Source organism: Aquarana catesbeiana, linkage group LG01 (assembly GCF_042186555.1).
Source record: "Aquarana catesbeiana isolate 2022-GZ linkage group LG01, ASM4218655v1, whole genome shotgun sequence".
Classification (NCBI taxonomy): Eukaryota; Metazoa; Chordata; class Amphibia; order Anura; family Ranidae; genus Aquarana; species Aquarana catesbeiana.
The window spans coordinates 456,780,226-456,801,394 of NC_133324.1; the positions used below are offsets into that span (position 1 = coordinate 456,780,226).

Below are 21,169 nucleotides of genomic sequence, written 5' to 3' on the forward strand. Positions count from 1 at the left end.
ACCTGGCATAAAAAAAAGACCACTTGAATTATGTTTAGATATTTTATCACAAGGAGCTGGATAATGAAGGCAGTGGGTTGTGCATCGTGGGATTTGTTTATCTTCAAAATTATGGATCCCTTGAATTATGAAATTCGGCCTTCCTAACTGAAATTACCTGCTGGTTAAAAGGTAAGTAAGCCCCAAACTAAGGCTGCATTTACACTACAGCGCTTTGAATAGCGGGCAGATTTTCCACGAATCTGCCCGCGATTTGACAGCACCAATGTGTGAATGACAAATCGCGGGACTCGCTTTTGAGATGCCATTCATTTGAATGAAACCTCAAATTGCGTTGCGGGTCTGCCACGATTGTCATTGTCGCGTGATACTTCGCGCTGCAATCGCTGCAATCCGCATTGTGGGAATCATGCCGCCCCAAAGTAGCTCCTGAACTTTTTTGGGGCGACATGCTTCCCGATATGTGGATTGCCACTATTTCAGCACAAATGATCGCGCGACAATCGTGACAGACCCACACTGCGATTTGAGGTGTCATTCAAATGAATGGCATCTCAAATGCGAGTCCCGCGATTTGTCATTCCCTTACCACGGCTGTCAAATCACGGGCAGATTCGCTGCAAATCTGCCCACGATTCAAAGCGCTGTACACTAGGTCGGATTTTCCAATGGAAAATGTTCGATGGGAGCTTGTTGTGGGAAAATCCGACCGTGTGTAGGCTCCATCAGACATTTTCCATCGGAATTCCGTCACAGAAAATTTGAGATCTGGATCTCAAATTTTCCGACAACAAAATCCGTTGTCGTAAATTCCGATCCTGTGTACACAATTCCGACGCACAAAGTTCCACGCATGCTCGGTATCAAGCAAAGGAGCTGCACTGGCTATTGAACTTCATTTTTCTCGGCTTGTCATACGTGTTGTACGTCACCGTGTTCTTGACGTTTGGAATTTCCGACAAGATTTGTGTGACCGTGTTTATGCAAGACAAGTTTGAGCCAACATCCGTCGGAAAAAAAACATGGATTTTGTTGTCGAAAAATCCTATCGTGTGTACAGGGCATAAGGCTGCATTCACACTACAGCGTTTTGAATTGCGGGCAGATTTGTCGCAAATCTGCCTGCGATTTGACAGCGCTGATGTGTGAATGACAAATCGCAGAACTCGCATTTGAGATGCCATTAATTTCTATGACACCTCAAACCGCTGTGCGGGTCTGCTGCGATTGTTACATGATAAAACGTGCTGCAATCGCAGCAATCCGCATCGCAGAAAGCATGTCACCCCAAAAAAGTTTTGGAGCTTCTTTTGGGTGACTTGCTTCCCGCAATGTGGATTGCCTCAATTGCAGCATGTTTTATCGTGCGACAATCGCGGCAGACCCGCACTGCTATTTGAGGTCTCATTTAAATGAAAAGCATCTCAAATGCGAGTTCCGCGATTTGTCATTCACACATCAGCGCTGTCAAATCGTGGGCAGATTCGCGGCAAATCTGCCCGCGATTCAAAACGTTGTAGTGTGAATGAAGCCTAATGAACCAAAAACATTTTTCACTGGCAGGGATGCTTCAAATGGTCAGCTTTTATTTATGTATTTATATATAAACCCAGGGCTTTTTTTTAACGGGAACGTGGGGGAACGCAGTTCTGGCACCTCTTGGACTGACTGTATGTAATGGCAAGGGGTGCTGGGGTGTGCTGCAGGTTATTAATGCTCACTGCTGGGGATCTATTTTTGCAAGGGGAGTCTATTGTTGCTGGGGGGTCTATTGTTACTGGTGGGGGACCTATTGTTGCTGGGGGGGGTCAGTTGTTGCTGGGGGGTCAGTTGTTGCTGAAAGAGATCTACTGTTGGGGGAGGGGTCTATTGTTGATGGCAGCTAGACAGATTAATGCTGGCTGTGCGGAGATCTGTTGATGCTGCCGGGAGTCTATTGTTGCTGGTGGGGAAATATTGTTGTGGTTGGTCCATTGTTGTTAGGGGGATCTATTGTTACTGGCTGCAGGGGAACTATTTTACTGCTTTTTTTGATATCATTACCAAATTCCATACAAATTATTTAGCACCTCAAAATGATAATTGGTTCTATATTGTCTAAAAGGGACGTTACTGGGAGGTGGGTAGGGGCGGAGAAAAGGGGTGACTCGAAAAGGGGGAGTTCCTGCACCTATTCTCTGAGAAAAAAAGCCCTGTATAAACCTTCATCCCAATTTGCTATTACTGTACATTTAACACTACCACCAATGCTGCTGTCTGCTGTGCCTCTTGTGCCCATTCTTCCAGAATTAGTAATGCAGGTGTGTTACTGGCCAGATCACCAGGTGAAAACAGAGGAAAACAAGCCAAAGAAAAGAAAACAAATACAGCCACCACATCTAACGATTGGTAAGCTGCAATAGAATACATTTTTGGTTTTAGATTTTGGTAGCTGCTGCGTCCTCATAGGCTTGAAAGGGTTTGCCTACATGCAGCACTTGCTGGCCAGGTAAGCGTAAATAAACGACCCAATCACCGTGTATGGGCATTAACAAGGTCTAAGCACTCTATACACTATTCCACAAAAAAAAAAAGATGTTTCAGGGACTGTAACAATAAGGACCTATGCAGGCAGGGCAGCACTGTAGAATCGTTTATCCAAGATGAACTTTGGGGAAAGTAAAAATATTCCAATGCAGTGGGGCTGCCTCCACACTGTAAGAGTGAACGCTCAATTACATCTGAGGGTCAGGAAAAGCACTTTTACCTACCTGATCCTCCACTACCTCGTTCTACAAGACTAGTCCCCGCCACCTCTTCTCCCTTATGCTGCGGTAGTTGCCTCTGACCTCATCAAGACCTACAGTATGTTGGACCCATAGCCCTAAAATGGACATGAGGACAGTGCGGAACTGCCCACTGCCAGAGAGTAGGAGTGCTGGGGGAGAGAGGAGGATCGGCTAAGTAAAAATGCTTTTCCTGTCCCCTTGACCTAAATAAGCATTTAATCCACGTAATGCAGAGGCAGCCCCGCTGCAAGGTAGTGTTTTTACTTTCCCTGGAGTTGGGCTTAAAACATAGGAATGCGTTACTGACAGGTAGCTACATGATGTATGAGACTACAGCCTATGGTGACTATGCAAAAAGTTCTGACTATACCTAATCTTACTTAAAGTGACATTAAGGTTAATAAAAAAAAAAAAAAAAAAATAACAAACATTTTATATTTACCTGTTCTGTGCAATGGTTTTGCACAGAGCAGCCCCGAGGCTCCCCTTTTCGGGTCCCTCACCGTAGCTCCTGCCTCCTCCTCCACAGCCAGTGCCTCCAATAGTAAGCAGTTTGCTCTGGGGGCACTGGTGCATGCTCGTTGCCAAGCCCCGCTCTATGCGTCCCTGAGACACACAGAGCTGCAGCTTGGTCCTGCCCCCTGCTCCCTCCTCACTGGCAATGCTGTCTCAGCCAATTAGGAGTGAGAGACCCAGGAGAAGCTCTCATACACATCGCTAGATCGAGCTCAGGTGAGTATTAGGGGGTGAAAGTAAAAAACCTTCAACCTTTAGAACTAGTGGAACTAAACCTCATTTGTGAAAGACTTCGAGCAGGCAGCTTTTTATTGCAGAAGAGACATGCTATGTCTCTTCTGCACACACTTCCCTTCCTGCTCAAAGTCTTCTATTAAATGAACATTGCGCATTCCTGGCATCCTCCAGATGTGCTGGAATGACGACTCCTGTGCTTGGCATGGCGCTACCCCTCTGCCGGCCAATCAAGAGGCCCAATACCCAACACCTGGAAGAAGATGACAGCCGCTGGAGAAAGATGTAATCTCTGCATTGCTGGAAAGTAGAGGTGAGTATTTCTGGGGGTTTAGTTCCACTTTTATTGAGCCATTATTTATATAATTGAAACTGTGTCCTTGGTTTGGACAGACTTACCATTTAACAAATGTCGTTTTCTCACTTTTCACAAGTTGATGTAAGGCCTTGCTAGGTTACTAGGTGCCAAACTTGCAGCAAACACAAATGATGCAATTCACACTCTATAAAAAAAGAGCAAAACATAAATAAAAAGTACAGCAAACAGTGTTAATGACCAACTAGATGTTCCTTTTACATTCATTACTTTATAAACTCAGAATATTGCTGTATATTCAGTGCTCCTATCCTGTGTACTTCTTACAATATTTGTGTTAAAAAAAAAGAGTGCCAGTGTACCTACTCATTTTCACACCCAGAAATAACCTCTGCATGCAGGTCTCTGTCAGCAGAAGACAGATTGCTATGCCTGTTTAGAGGCAGTAACATTCCATGGAACCGAAACATGACTTGTCTTTTATAAATAAATACGCCATAAAACTCTACACTGTTTTTTAACTTCTGCTATAAATATCCTGAAAAAACCCACAATGGTACCACTTCAATGTATTGTTTTTGTTACCGTGTGGTACATTCACTGCAGTTGCATCAAGACTGAGGTGCCAATTTTATCGCCATCATCGTTCAGAACAATGTCAGTCCACAGACCCTTGGTCTTTATTATTATAATTATTTGGGATTTATATAGCTCCAACAGTTTGCGCAGCGCTTTACAACATGACGGCAGACAGTACAGTTACAGTACAATTCAATACAGGAGGGATCAGAGGACTTGTTACAACTTACAGTCTAGAAGGGAGAGTCACGTGATACAAAAGGCAATAACTGCGGGAGATGAGCTCGTGGAGAAAAAAAAGTACAGTTGGTAGGTGGAGGCAGGGTAGGCTTCTCTGAAGAGAAGGGTTACAAGGATCGCCTAAAAGTGGACAGAGAAGGAGATAGATTGGGATAGGGAGTTCCAGAGGATGGGATAAGTCTCAGGCAAGCATGGGAAGAGATGACAAGAGAGCTAGAGAGCAGGAGGTCTTGGGAGGAATAAAGAGAATGATTTGGTTGGTATTTTGATATTAGCTAATTGATGTAGTTGGGGGCAGAGTTGTGGATGGCTTTTTAATTTGTTGTTAGTATTATGAATTTCATTTGTTGGGTGAGTGGAAGCCAATGGAGGCATTGGCAGAGAGGAGTGGAGGACATTGAACGGTTGGTAAGGTGGATGAGTCTTGTAGCAGCATTTATTATGGACTGAAGGGGGCATAGTCTATGTAAAGGTAATCCAATGAGGGGGGAGTTGCAGTAGTCGAGGAGAGAGATGACCAGCGAGTGAATTAGAAGCTTGGTGGTGTCATTAGTTAAGAAGGGGCGTATTTTGGAAATGTTAAATAGGTTGATGGCAAGCTTTTGACAGTGATTGGATGTGGGCCTGAAAGGACAATTCAGAGTCTAGGATTACACCAGCACCCTGACATGTGGGGACAGACTGATAGTTGTGCCATGACAGATGATCTTGACAGAGAAGTCAGGGGAAGGAGCACATGGGGAAGAAAATATTATGAGCTCAGTTTTGGATATCTCGAGTTTTAGTAAGTGATTGATACGACATTTATTAAAGCAGAACTTAAAGTGATTGTAAAGGTTTTTTTTTGTTTTTTTTTTTTGAATAACAAACATGTTATACTTATCTGCTCTGTGTAAGGGTTTTGCACAGAGCAGTCCCGATCCTCCTTTTCTGGGGTCCCTGGTGCAACTGGCGCCTCTTCTTTATCGAGTGCCCACGCGGAGAGCGCAGACCATGTGGGCGCGCTAACGGGTCCCGCTGCTGCGTCCATTGACACAGACAGTAGGACTCGGTCCCGCCCCCTGTGTCACCAGATTTGATTGACAGCAGCGGGAGCCAATGGCTCCCACTGCTATCAATCTATCCAATGAGGACAGCGGCTGGAGCTTCTGGGCTCGTTCTCGTCGCTGGAACAATCGCGTTCAGATAAGAAAAGGGGGGGCACCTGCAGCCCAGAAGGTTTTTCACCTTAATGCATAGAATGTGAAAAACCATGAGGGTTTACAACTCCTTTAACTGTATCTGAGTGCCACAATCTGAAAACACTATTTAATTTAACTTTCATATTTAACGCAAACTCACACATCCTTTCATGCCTCCATGCTTTATTTTGTAGAGAAATCAATTTGAAAAACATCTCCCTAGCATTTCTCCCCACTGCCATGTTGAGTAAAGGCAGATGATTTACTTAGCATTTGCTTCCTGAAATCCATCTGCCCTTACCTCTGACATACAGGCAGGAGGTTGTGCTTAGCTGAGAAAACCCCTCCTGAAGACTCCTGGGATGTATGACATCATTTTAGCCGTAGCCAGAAACCAGGACACAAATTGGGAAGTGTAAAATAAAAAAGTTTAGGGAAATACAATAAACCTTATCTAATTAGTAATCCTAAACAGCCTAGGATTAAAAATAATTACTGTTGATCGACTGAATTTAGTTCTGCTTTAAAGCCTGAATTAAAGTGATTGTAATTTTATTTATTTTTTTTAAGACTCTGAGGATGACATTTTCAGTGCTTTCCTGTGCCTGGGGAGGTTACAGGTTCACAGAAATAAACTGTAAATACAAATAGATATGTAGTATTAGTTAATATATTCTACCCGTAAGGGGAGAAAGAACCTCATGAGGAGAAAGGGATCTATACTCACAGGTCGGCTAAACCACTGTGCTTGGCTAGCATCAAGAGAAATGGGACCCCAAACTGGTTGTCTGTTCTGGAGCTGAGGCAAGGGACCCCGCCCCAGCCAAGAAAACACCCACATAGCATACTTGATTACCACAACACATTCCACATGTGTGAGAATGATTGCAAATATAGTGTTCTGAAAAAAAAATATATAGATCTGAAAAATATGGAAAAAGGGAAAAAATGTGGAAAGTGAAAAAAACACGATGAGTGTTTAGGATGAAGAAAAAAGAAAATTGTAAAAAGTGTTATGTATATATATATATATATATATATATATATATATATATATATATATATATATATATATATATTAATATAAAAGGGCATAGGCGTGTGCACAGGGTGTGCCAGGTGTGCCTGGGCACACCCTAATCACCCTGTCCTGTGAAGATTTCCCCTGCTGCTTGGCTGCAGAGAAATGGACTGGGGAATCTCTGTCCCCAGTCCCTTTCTTTGTTTCAAAAGTGAAACATCAGGGGCCTGTTTAGACCCATGATATTTCACCAAAGCCCCCAATGGGGCCCCTAAAAAGATTGTAAAAAACAATAATAAAAATGATTGTATAAAAATATTATAAAAAATAATGCAATTGTAAAAAAATTTAATAAAAAAATAAACTACTGACACCAACCTCTGCCCTACTGACATAGTCCACTGCTCTACGGATGCTGTCCATTGCCTTACTGCCCTATATATTTATACACACACACGCAAGTGTGTTAGAGCTTTGGGGTGCACACCCTAATGCAATAGGCTGCACACACCTGTAAACGGGTATGTTACATGTGTGAAATTCTACCTTACGGGTAGAATATATTAACTAATACTACATATCCATTTGTATTTTCAGTTTATTTCTATACCCAACTCCTGATGAATGGCATATAGCCATGAAACGCGTCGAGTTTCCATGTGGTGCTCAGTCAAGTCTAGCTCATGATCTAGTTACTGGCCCATATATACCTTTTTATACATTCAAAATGTATTGAGTACTATGTAACTATGTGTATGTGCATCTTTGTTTGTTTTTATAGCAGCTCTGTTGCATATGGTGTACCATTGCCTGTCGATAGGTAATATCCTGTATAATATCTACAATTAATCATGCTCAAGATTGATATTGCTCACCTTATTTCCAAATGCTGTTTCTATGACATGTTACATATTTGTTTTTTTACCTTTTTTATTAATATTCAAATACTTCTCATGTGCTGACAAGCTGAAACATTTGTATCCATCATGCTCATGCCATGTGTGCATATGTATGTATCTATGTATGTATGTGTATATATATATATATATATATGAAAATACTTTTTTACTTGTTTCATACTATTGTTACTAATAAACTATGTTTACCAATTACTCTACCTCCACAAGTCAATTGCCTCATTTAAAGTCCCACATTTCTTTCTTATTTACCTGAATCAGGGATGGAGGTACATTTATTGTGCTTCATTTAAAGTCCCAAACTCCCCCCCTTTTCATTGATATTGGTGCACAGTCATGTTGGAACAGGAAGGAGCCATCCGTAAACTCTTCCCACAAAGTTGGCAGAACGAAATTGTCCAAAATGTCTTGGTGTGCTGACACCTTAACCACCTGCCGGCCGGCTCACGCCGATATACATCGGCAAAGTGGCACATTCCCGCAAAACAACGTATTGGTATGTTGTCCCCTTTAAGAGCCGCTGGAGGTGCACGTGCCTGCTGCACGGCAGGTGACCCAATGCACGGGCACGAGAGTCAGCGCGGGGATTTGTGTGTGTAAACACACAAATTCCCTGTTCTGTCAGGGAAGAGGAGACAGATTGTTTGTTCCTAGTAAGTAGAGACAATGATATGTCTCCTCACCCAGTGTGTTCTAACTGTATGGGGATAGGACTGACTAACTAGGGAACACAGTTAACCCCTTGATCGCCCCCTAGTGTAAACCTCTTCCCTGCCAGTGACATTTACACAGTAATTAGTGCATTTTTATAGCACTGATCGCTGTATAAATGTCACTGGTCCCAAACATGTGTCAAAAGTGTCCGATCTTTCCGCCGCAATGTCGCAGTACCGCTAAAAATCGCTGATCACCGGAGTTACTAGTAAAAAAAAAATAATAATAATAAAAATGCCATAAAAATGCCATAAATCTTGCCCATAGTTTGTACACTCTATAACTTTTGTGCAAACCAATCAATATATGCTTATTGCGATTTTTTTTTACCAAAAATATGTAGAAGAATATATATTGGCCTAAACTGAGGAAGAAATTTGTTTTTTTAAAAACATTTTTGGGGATATTTATTATAGCAAAAAGTAAAAAAATATTATTTTATTTTTTCAAAATTGTTGCTCTTTTTTTTGTTTATAGTGCAAAAAATAAAAACCACAGAGGTGATCAAATACCACCAAAAGAAAGCTCTATTTGTGGGGAAAAAAGGACGTCAATTTTTCATTTGGGTACAACATTATGTGACCACGCAGTTGTCAGTTAATGCGATGCAGTGCCAAATTGTAAAAAGTGCTCTGATCAGGAAGGGGGTAAAATCTTTTGGGGCTGAAGTGGTTAAGAGTTCCATTCACTGGAACTAAGGGGCCAAGCTCAACCCCTGAAAAACAACCCCACACCACAATCCCCCTCCACCAAATGATTTGGAGCAGTGCACACAGCAAGGTCCATAAAGACATGGATGAGTGAGTTTGGGGTGGAGGAACTTGGCTGGCCTGCACAGTCCTGACCTCAACCCGATAGAACACCTTTGGGATGAATGAGAGCCAGGCCTTTTCATCCAACATCAGTGCCTGACCTTACAAATACGCTTCTGGAAGAATGGTCAAACATTCCCATAGACACACTCCTAAACCTTGTGGAAAGCCTTCCCAGAAGTGTTGAAGCTGTTATAGCTGCAAAGGATGGACCAACTCAATATTGAACCCTATGGGCTAAGACTGGGATGCCATTAAAGTTCATGTAAAGGCAGGCATCACAATACTTTTGGTATTATAGTGTATCTAGCTACGAAATGGGTTTGCAGTGACTGTATATACACTGTGTTGTGGTGTATATATACTGTGTGGTGGTATATACACTGTGTTGTGGTGTATATACACTGTGTTGCGGTATATACACTGTGTGGTGGTATATAAACTGTGTTGTGGTATATAAACTGTGTTGTGGTATATGCACTGTGTTGTGGTGTATATACACTGTGTTGTGGTGTATATGCACTGTGTTGTGGTGTATATGCACTGTGTTGTGGTGTATATACACTGTGTTGTGGTGTATATGCACTGTGTTGTGGTGTATACACACTGTGTTGTGGTGTATATGCACTGTGTTGTGGTGTATATACACTGTGTGGTGGTATATACACTGTATGGTGGTATATACACTGTGTTGTGGTGTATATGCACTGTGTTGTGGTGTATATGCACTGTGTTGTGGTGTATATACACTGTGTGGTGGTATATACACTGTGTTGTGGTGTATATATACTGTGTGGCGGTATATACACTGTGTTGTGGTGTATATACACTGTGTTGCGGTATATACACTGTGCTGCAGTATATACACTGTGTTGTGGTGTATATCCACTGTGTTGTGGTGTATATACACTGTGTTGTGGTGTATATACACTGTGTGGTGGTATATACACTGTGTTGTGGTGTGTATATATACTGTGTGGCGGTATATACACTGTGTTGTGGTGTATATACACTGTGTTGCGGTATATACACTGTGTTGCGCTATATACACTGTGTGGTGGTATATATATACTGTATGGCGGTATATACACTGTGTTGTGGTGTATATACACTGTGTTGCGGTATATACACTGTGTGGTGGTATATACACTGTGTGGTGGTATATACACTGTGTTGTGGTGTATATCCACTGTGTTGTGGTGTATATCCACTGTGTTGTGGTGTATATACACTGTGTTGCGGTATATACACTGTGTTGTGGTGTATATATACTGTGTGGCGGTATATACAGTGTTGTGGTATATACATTGTTGTGTTATATACACTGTTGCGGTATATGCATTGTTGCGGTATATACACTGTTGCGGTATATACATTGTTGCGGTATATACACTGTTGCGGTATATACACTGTGTTGTGGTATATACATTGTTGCGGTATATACACTGTTGCGGTATATGCATTGTTGTGGTATATACACTGTTGCGGTATATGCATTGTTGTGGTATATACACTGTTGCGGTATATGCATTGTTGCGGTATATACACTGTTGCGGTATATACACTGTGTTGTGGTATATACATTGTTGCGGTATATACACTGTTGCGGTATATGCATTGTTGCGGTATATACACTGTTGCGGTATATACACTGTGTTGTGGTATATACATTGTTGCGGTATATGCATTGTTGCGGTATATACACTGTTGCGGTATATACACTGTGTTGTGGTATATACATTGTTGCGGTATATACACTGTTGCGGTATATGCATTGTTGTGGTTAAGGATGAGCTCCGGCGTGTTCGCATGGCGCACGTGCCGAGCCCGCCAGGAAGTCGGCACGGCGCAGCGCTAATCACAGGCAGGGAGACATTTCCCGATCTCTGCAGCCGCACATCGGGAAATGTCTCACTGCTTGTGATTAGCGCTGCGCCGTGCCGACTTCCTGGCGGGCTCGGCACGTGCGCCATGCGAACACGCCGGAGCTCATCCCTAGTTGTGGTATATACACTGTTGCGGTATATGCATTGTTGTGGTATATACACTGTTGCGGTATATGCATTGTTGTGGTATATACACTGTTGCGGTATATGCATTGTTGTGGTATATACACTGTTGCGGTATATGCATTGTTGTGGTATATACACTGTTGCGGTATATACATTGTTGTGGTATATACACTGTTGCGGTATATGCATTGTTGTGGTATATACACTGTTGTGGTATATACACTGTTGCGGTATATGCATTGTTGTGGTATATACACTGTTGCGGTATATACATTGTTGTGGTATATACACTGTTGCGGTATATGCATTGTTGTGGTATATACACTGTTGCGGTATATACATTGTTGCGGTATATACACTGTTGCGGTATATACATTGTTGTGGTATATACACTGTTGCGGTATATACATTGTTGTGGTATATACACTGTTGCGGTATATGCATTGTTGTGGTATATACACTGTTGCGGTATATACATTGTTGTGGTATATACACTGTTGCGGTATATACATTGTTGTGGTATATACACTGTTGCGGTATATACATTGTTGTGGTATATACACTGTTGCGGTATATACATTGTTGTGGTATACAGAGCACAGCTGATCCATCCCGGTGAAGCGATCCTCTCACTCTGCTCTAGGACGGGCATGTCTCCTCCACCCTGTACAAGCAGCGCGTCTCCCCATTGGTGGCCGGGGTAGGGGCTCGCTATCAGACACGCCCCCTATAGCCGGCACGCTGTGCAGAGTGTGAGTGAGGAGATAGTAGTGCAGAGTGTGATGTTCGGTAACTCCCGTAGGATGTAATGAAGTGACCCATGGACATCCCTCATACCGGACACGTGATGGACGGCCGTCCACTACTACTCTCACCATCTACAGGCACTTGACAACTGGTATGTAGATTTACTGCCCATAGACTTCTCTCTTCTATGGGGGTTAGGATCACCATACACTGTGACATGTATGTATTGTGAGCACCTACCTGCTCTGTCCATTCAGGGAGGACCTTATATATGGAAAAGGATAGTACAATCAGATTGTAATGTGTGTGCTGAGCGGACACTCTCCACAGATCACTGTATTTTGAGCGCGGTGTGGGAAATGTGCACAGGACGTTGGTTCCCCGCACTGCGTCCTGGTGTGACCAGGCCCTCCCATGCGGTACGTTTTGACAAGCCAATCACTTGAATGGACCACAGAAAAAGAAGTGCTAAAAACCCAACTGCGCCAAAGCACCGTGCGACTTTATACCCAAATACATTGCCCTTGTGATCTGCGTTCAGGGGTTCATAAAACATGGGAAACCACCTGCTGATCTCATGGGTAGTGTGTTTGACCATAGTGCGGGAAATGTGCATGAAACACTTTTCCCGCACCGCTTTCCTAGTGAGGAATGGAGTGATCTGGACACAACTGATTTTACCCCAAGATTGCTGATTTTAGAAATCTCAGGGCCGGGTTCACACCAGGATGCACTGCGGGAAAAGTGCGTCCCCCCCCCCCCCCCCCCCACCATGTTGAAACGCACTGCCCTTGAGATCTGCAGGGGGTTGCCAATGTATTGTTAACAACCCTCAAACGCAGATTACAAAAGCAGCGCATTTGAGCCTAGGTTCAAATTGGTCCGGTTTGATATGCAATTGGACCGGTCCAATCACATGCCAAATCGGTGGCTGTTGCCGGCAATAGCACCGCCCTAATCAGTACGGCGCCGACTCCCAAAAGTAGTTTCTGTACTGCTTTTGGTGATTTTGGGGGGCGATTTGTATAGACCTCTGTGCGATGTCTGTCAAATCGCCACCTGAAGTCGGACTGCATCGCCGGGTTGAAATCGTGCAAGTTCAGCTGATTTCTAACCCGCAGGAGCGAGAACCTGGGCTGAATGCGGTGTGGGGAACGCACTTTTCCCACACCGCATTCTGGTGTGAACCAGGCCTGAGAATTTTTAAATGAGCAATTTTGGGGTAAAATCAGTTGTGTCCACTCCATTCCTCTCTCCGAGCAGTTCACGTCAGAATGTGGTGCAGGAAAAGCGCGTTCTGTCCACATTTCCCACACTGTGTTCAAACACACTGCCCTTGCGATCTGCATGTGGTGGTCAATGTATTGTTAACGACACCGCAAACACAGGTCGCAAAGGTAAAGCATTTGCAGGCACCCAATCGCATGGTACCTTAGTACAGTTTGGTGCAGTGTGCAAGCGCTACTTTTTCTGTGGTCCATTCAAGTGAATGGGTTGTCAAAACACACTGTCCTGGAATGTGGGAGAATAAGCCCTCAATGATACTCTTTGAATTGCTTTTACCCAGCTTTTTTTCCCCCCTCTAGACCAGGGGTAGCCAACCTTTTGAGCACAGTGTGCCGAAAAATGTTTTCAAAGAAATGGAATGTGCTGAATTTATAACAAAAAAATGTCAACTTCACATTCTCAATCACGGAAAGGATTTTTTTTATAAGTAAATGCTGTAAACTACTTGAGTAGTGAGAAATTAACATCTTGCACTCTCACACCTCAGATCAGGCCCAATTCCTGCAACACCACACCTCAGATCACTGTAACCCCCTGCACATCTGCCCCACCACTGTAACCCCCTGCACATCTGCCCCACCACTGTAACCCCCTGCACATCTGCCCCACCACTGTAACCCCCTGCACATCTGCCCCACCACTGTAACCCCCTGTACATCTGCCCCACCACTGTAACCCCCTGCACATCTGCCCCACCACTGTAACCCCCTGCACATCTGCCCCACCACTGTAACCCCCTGCACATCTGCCCCACCACTGTAACCCCCTGCACATCTGCCCCACCACTGTAACCCCCTGTACATCTGCCCCACCACTGTAACCCAACAGTACAAAACATATTACAGCGCACACATTCAAGAATGACATTTCCTGCAAGGCTAGTTAAAAACACCTGAACATATTCAAAAAATACGGGGGTTTGGTCACACTATATGGTCATATAGTGCTAAGCCCACTTACTGCGACAAAGTACCCCGAATTAATGGGTCCTACTCTAGTAACCTCTGTAACCCCCCTGCTCATCTGTCCCACCACTGTAACCCCCTGTATATCTGCCCCGCCACTGTACCACCCTGCTCTTCTGCCCCACCACTGTAACCCCCTGCTCTTCTGCCCCACCACTGTAACCCCCCTGCTCTTCTGCCCCACCACTGTAACCCTCCTGCTCTTCTGCCCCACCACTGTAACCCTCCTGCTCTTCTGCCCCACCACTGTAACCCCCCTGCTCTTCTGCCCCACCACTGTAACCCCCCTGCTCTTCTGCCCCACCACTGTAACCCCCCTGCTCTTCTGCCCCACCACTGTAACCCCCCTGCTCTTCTGCCCCACCACTGTAACCCCCCTGCTCTTCTGCCCCACCACTGTAACCCCCTGCTCTTCTGTCCCACCAATGTAACCCCCTGCACATCTGCCCCACCTCTGTACCCCCTTTGCTCTTCTGCCCCACCTCTGTACCCCCTTTGCTCTTCTGCCCCACCAATGTTCCCCCTTTCTCATCTTCCCCACCACTGTACCTCCCTGCACATCTGCTCCACTGCCATACCCCCATGCTCTTCTGTCTCACCGCTGAACCATTTTCTCATCTGTCCTAACACTGAACTTATCCGCTCACCTGCCCCATCACTGTAACCCCCTTTCTCATCTGCCCCACCACTGTACCTCCTGCACATCTGTCCCATCTCTGTTCCCCCTGCTCTTCTGCTCCGCCCAACACAGTTCCAAGGCATTGACAAGGCAATTTGTCTTGTGTCCTTGTGTCCTATTGTTTCAGGTCACACTAACGTAAACGCACTTTTACAGAGTGTGATGTGACACACTACACTGGGTGGATAAAATGTAATTGTGTGTGTGACGTTTCATTACGGTTATGCCCCTAAAAAAAGTAGCCCCTCATTTTCACCTTCTTCATCAATTGCAATGTATTTATTATTTATTTTACATTTTTCACAAATCTCCTGCTGTCTGTCAAACTTTCAGAGGAAAGGAATCCCCTTTTTCCTGTGTACTATGAAATAGGTTTAGCTCTTATTCAGGAGCAGATTGGATTACGGTGGAATAATTAGATTAGAACGTATCTATGGACTGTTTGTTCAGACCACCCCATCCCATTGATGTGTGTGGGAAGAAGTTGTCCCATGGTGATACTGTCCAGGCTGGAGACACCAGCTGCTGGCTGTACTCTGGGTGGGTGGAGCAGGCTTGTGGTTGGGTGCAGAGCTCCTACAAAAGACTAGAAATGTCTAAAACTAAGGTGTGTGAGATGTCTATAATATCTGAAAGGTCACAACTATTTTTTTACTGTTCAGCTGCACTATAATTACCTATTTATAGGTATACCTATGTCTGACTTGTAGGTGCCTCTTGTGGAATGTCTCTTCTGAGGCTACTAACTGGATGATAGACATGGTGGCAACTAACAACTGCTAATGAGAGATAATAGGCAAGTGCTGTCCTCCAGTGCTTGGTGAAGATAGAGCAGGGATAGATTAGTGTCTTTCTCTGATTATGTAGCACCTAGTTATAGTTAAGATACCAAAAGTTAAGGTAGCTATAGACAATAGAAGATGATTGTCCAATTGGTGGGAAAACAAACACATGTCTTGGAAAGAGTTTATTGGGATTTTTCCTGGGTGATCCATATTAGTTCCCAGAGATAGGTCCAGCTCCAAAATCATCTATGTAAACATTTGTGCTGGCTAGTGCATATGTAGGACCATTCACACCATCTTGGTGCGATAATGCACCTGTGGCACCTTGCAATGAACATATATTGTTCTGCCAAAAAAAGTGCATGCACCATTTTTTGGCAGTGGACCACAATGCATGTTGTTGCATTGCTACATGTTGGAATGCAAATCCGTTCAGCAAATTGCATTGAGATGTCCTTCAAATAAAAGGCATTACTCTGCACCAACGTATGTAACATGCCATGTGTTGCAATGAAGTGCAGGTTGCCACAACCAGATGATGTGAATGGAACTTTAAAGCGGTAGTAAATGGCTTTTATTTTAATTTTTAAAAAAATCCTTCAAGTTAAAGCCATAATGTGCTAATATGCGTCGCATACTAGCACATTATGTGAAACTTACCTTAGAACGAAGCCATCCAGCGGTGCAAAGTCACCGCTGAAGGAGCTTCCACCTTCCTTCCAGGTTCGAGGACTCCAGCTGTGTGAGTGGCCAGAACTGTGATGATGTCACTCCTGCGCATGCGTGCGGGAGTCGCCGTTCACTGAACAAGATTCTGAAGGAACGGCACAGTATGCCATTCCTTCAGAGCGCGTTTACTGTACCTATAGGTAAGCTTTATTATAGGCTTAACTATAGGTAAAAGTCATGCATTGGAGTTTACTTCCAATTTAATGTTGCAATTGTTTTAAGAGCAATTAATCTATCCAAGTGTACTAAAGTATTTATTGTTAGTGTCCTAATGCTGTCATAATAACCAGAACATAATGAGGGTGGTACGTTCCATGTGCGTTTACCACACTGCGTTCAAAACACACTGCAGTTGCGATCTGTAGCAGGTGTCAATTTTAGGTTAATGACACTCCAAAGGCAGGTCACAAATTCCATGTGTTTGCCTGCACCGGATTGCATGGTACAGACGTGGTTGCAGTGAGTTTCCAAAAGTAGTGTATGTACTATTTTTGGTGCGATGCAATTTCAGCTTATTCAAAATGAATGGGAGGTAATCGCACTGCATGTGAAGCGCACAGGAATGCACAGCATGTGAACCACCCCTCAGTAAGATTATACTTTCCTGCATTCTGTCCAAGCTCTTGTGTGTGTCACAGAAATCAGAGGCAGGTAAAATTAGGTTTTTAGCAACATTACCCTTAAAGTGTATCCTACCCCTGGAAAAAATCGGAATATACAGTTTGTCAGTCTAGGAGTCCATGGATGTGGTGGCTGAATTTTCTTAGTTCAGTCATTTTCCTTTAGTTTCACCTGGCGATCCTGCCAGTAACACACTTCCTGCCCCCGGGTGATAACACCTTGCTGTATCTATGGATGAGTAATATTCTCATTCCGTGACAGAATGTGTATTATTTAGGTCTAGAGAATACATTTCTGTGGGACTTCATTTAACAGATGTCAATGCAAGTCTCACTGAAATCACACAGAAATAGTCCAGAAGCCTTTTTCAAAGATGCTTCAACTTGAATATTTTCAATGCTGCAAATGGGGTGGGACTTGTCATACGACTTTGAACCCTCAAGTCACATTGGTGTGAACCTGGGCTAAAACTAACTGGGAATAATGTAGCTGATAACTGCTCACTGCACCATTCGCCACCGTTCTGACGGTGATTCCAAATCCATGCACAATTATTCCTTAATGCCACACAAATGTGATGTGATGCGATGCTGCTGCCATTGGCACACAACAGAATCAAATGGCAGTCACATCAAATTGTACCTTTCAAAATTGCTGAAGATTGTTACCCGAAAAGGAGCAGGAGCTTCTTTTTTGAGCGACAAAAGCAGGTAGGAGTGGGCTCAGCACACAAAATCGTGTGCAAATGGCTCCACTAAATTGAGTAGCGGGAACTCTCATTCCTGCTACGCAATTATGTGACTAGAGCCTTAAGCTGGCAATACATTTGAGCTGTGGGTGGTCCTTTCAGCACCCTCCTGCCTAAAATCCTTCCATCTGAGAATCAAAGGAACCAGGCGAAACGTGTCAGTCGATCAGCAATTGCATTCAATCAGATGCAGCCACTGTTTGGGTATGCTGACAGCTGCGGGTATTGACTGTCAGAATACAATAGCTGGCGGGAGGATTTATCCATCCACACTGTTTAGAGTGTATACACAGCCTTAAATCACTGTTTCCAGCCATAAAACGTATTCTCAGCTCCCACTGCTGAAAATATTAGTTTATATACAAGTAATTAAAAAAGCTTAGTGAATTGAGCCTATTGCAACAGAAGGATGTTACTGTTGGAGTGCAGAGACTGGATACAGAGAGAACATGAGAGGGAACTAACAGCTGTGATGCTAAGAATACCATCTTTTACCCAGACACTGCCATTCAGTCTACCACTCGTGTCAAATTGGGTGGATTCCATACAGTGGGTGGCCAGTGCCAGTGTATAGAAATGAGTATTGATGTGGACAGTAATTGTGCCGTGCAAAAACCACTCTACCTTATTGAACACTCCATGGTTTGTGGACCTGAGCTCCTTATTATTCTACAAGCTATTGCAAACTATGTTTTTTTTTTTTTTTTTAATTTCGGTTTCCTTTTTTCTGCTTCGTGTCTGCAGGTAAAATATTACCACATCCGAAACTAATAGTCTCTTTAAAAATGCTAGTTGCCTGTCTGTCATACTGATCCCAGAGTGTATGGCAAAGTATGCCAATCAGGAGTGTAAAGCCTCATACACACGATCGGACTTTGTACAAACTTTCCTGTGGATTTTTGTACAAAGGGTGTTGGCCGTAAACTAAGCATACACACGACAGGACTTTTCCAGCCAACTTTCACCAAATCACGTGGTTTTTCAGCTCTTTACCGCCACCCTTTGGTCAACTTCTTTATTGTTGTCTGATCTTTTGCATTGTTCTGAGCATGCGTGTTTGTACTTTGGACTAAAGTCCTATGGACTTGTGTACACACGATAGGATTTTGCACCATAGGACTTTTGTTGCCGGAAAGTTTGTCTGTTTGCACAGCCAACATTTGTCCGATGAAAACCGAACAAGTTTGTCCGATGGAGCGTACACACGGTCGGATGTTGCCTTAAAACAGCTAATTTGCATGTTTGTTGTCAAAAAGTCCGATCGTGTATATGGGCCTTAAACTTCGTTATGAGAAAGGCAAGCAATTAGCGTTTTCAGAAGGGGGTCTACAGCCTCTCTTTTTTTTCTGGACTCTGGTGGTGGACTCCCACACTGGCTATATGATTTTGAATTTATTTGCTATTGTGGAAAATGAAACCGAGGGAGTTGGGGAACACCCATAACTCCAGGTGAGCAGGGACAGAGCCTGGAACTGTGGAAAAGAGATCTGGTTTCTTGAGTGCATATTAGGTATGATTACATATAAGGGCTCATGCACAGGAGTGTAAAAAGACATTGCGTTTTAGATATGTTTCGGATCATTTTTTTTTTTTTTTTTTATGGCTTTAAACACAGCAATGTTGTATATTATGGGCCCATGTACATAGCCATGTCGTGCTTAGTACAGCTGCTTAAAATAAAACAAGAATATTCTGCATGTGCGGTCAATATTTGTGTGTAATTGATGTGTACGTATGTAAACACGTGTACCTCCTGGGATTGAAAACAGAGTTAAAGAAACGGAAGAAAAGAACTTTACAGATGTGCGCATCTACGCAACTAAACAGAAGCACCCACAGACCATTACATTCTATTATGTACGTTTTACATGTGATTATTCTGCCAGAAATAGAAATTTGAGATCTAAAGAAACAGCGGAGACTGTGAAACGCGTCATCTGATTGGTTGCTTTAAAGACGTCACTTCCGGTCCTCGTAGCTTGCGCTCCACGCTGACACACATTTCTGGTTTCCGGCTTCCATCTTCCATACAGACACAGTGAATCACAGCATACCGGACATCCTATGCCTTCTGACATCCACAGACGCTCCATTACCACCCCGGCAGCCCACCATCTGTAGCGCTGTGATCTAGTCAGCATCCCATTGTACGGACTGCATCTTGGACCACCTGATGACCTCACACCCTGTATCCTGGACCCCCTATTTATGTGCTTGATACCATTTTACTATTGTGAGTAGCCACTTGGCTTATTTTTGATGAAATGATTATTTCAATACTACACTTAGTTTGGCGCACCTTGTCCTTTCTTATGTTTGTTTTCCAGAGTTGTGCTTCCACTCTCAAGGTTGCAGCCGCTAGTGTAATCTGGAACTCATATTAGAACTCCATTTTATACCAGAACTATTTTTGAACTGAATCCCCCTCGTTATAATCATTTCCCTATGCCTTTCCCCTTCCCCTCATTATTATTTTATTTCATTTTTGATTTTATTAGTACCACTGCCCAGTTGATTCTCGCGCCATCTCCCTCCTTTTCTATAGACATATACATTATTATGCCTGTCTTTAAGGATGAGCTCTGGTGTGTTCGCAGAGCCCACGTGCAGAGCCCACCAGGAAGTCGGCACTGTGCTGCGCTAATCACGGGCAGTGAGAAATTTCCCGATCTCTGCAGCCGCGTATCGGGACGATGTCTCACTGCCTGTGATTAGCGCAGCACAGTGCCGACTTCCTGGCGGGCTCTACATGTGGGCTGTGCGAACACACCAGAGCTCATCCTTACCTGTCTTCATGAGCCCTAGGTAGTCAGCTTGTGACCATTAGCAGATTACACTTACAACTGATCAATACACTTATTTACCAGCACACCATGGATCTTCAGTTGCAGTCCAAAGCTTTTATTGCAGAGAGATCACATCACAAAAGTGCAAAGTTTCAGAGCTACGCAGGACACCTTTGTCAGGGGGGACCTGCATGGCTCCAAAACCTTGCACTTGTTCTTTTGTGATGTGATGTCTCTGCAATGAAAGCTTTGGACTGCAATTGAAGATCCATGGTGTGCTGGTGAATATGTGTATTGATCTGTGATATATCTAGTGTCTAGCTGGTAATCGTTATAGCACCTGCTACAGATCAGCCTGTGATCCAGGAATGTGTGCGATGGAAATATAGACAAGACAGCACTTACAACTAAACTATCTTTTTGGGCAAAGCTCAGCTGGTTAGATACATTCCAATCTCCTTTAGACCCCTTTCACACTGGGGCACGGTGAGGGAGCGGTGTATACATGCAAC

The 21,169-nt window shown here is 43.7% G+C and overlaps 1 protein-coding gene across 3 annotated transcripts in view; it reads left to right on the top strand.

Annotated features, from left to right (window-relative positions):
- The window catches only part of LPAR1 (lysophosphatidic acid receptor 1), a 258,641-nt gene that overhangs the window by 131,584 nt on the left and 105,888 nt on the right, over positions 1 to 21,169 (top strand). The window contains exon 1 of one of the 3 annotated variants that reach the window (XM_073591107.1): positions 12,062 to 12,208. The exons of the other annotated variants lie outside the window; for them this stretch is intronic. The gene's annotated coding sequence lies outside the window, so the exon portion shown is untranslated. Of the gene's footprint in view, positions 1 to 12,061; positions 12,209 to 21,169 lie in introns of those variants that run through there. 3 annotated transcript variants of the gene reach the window in all.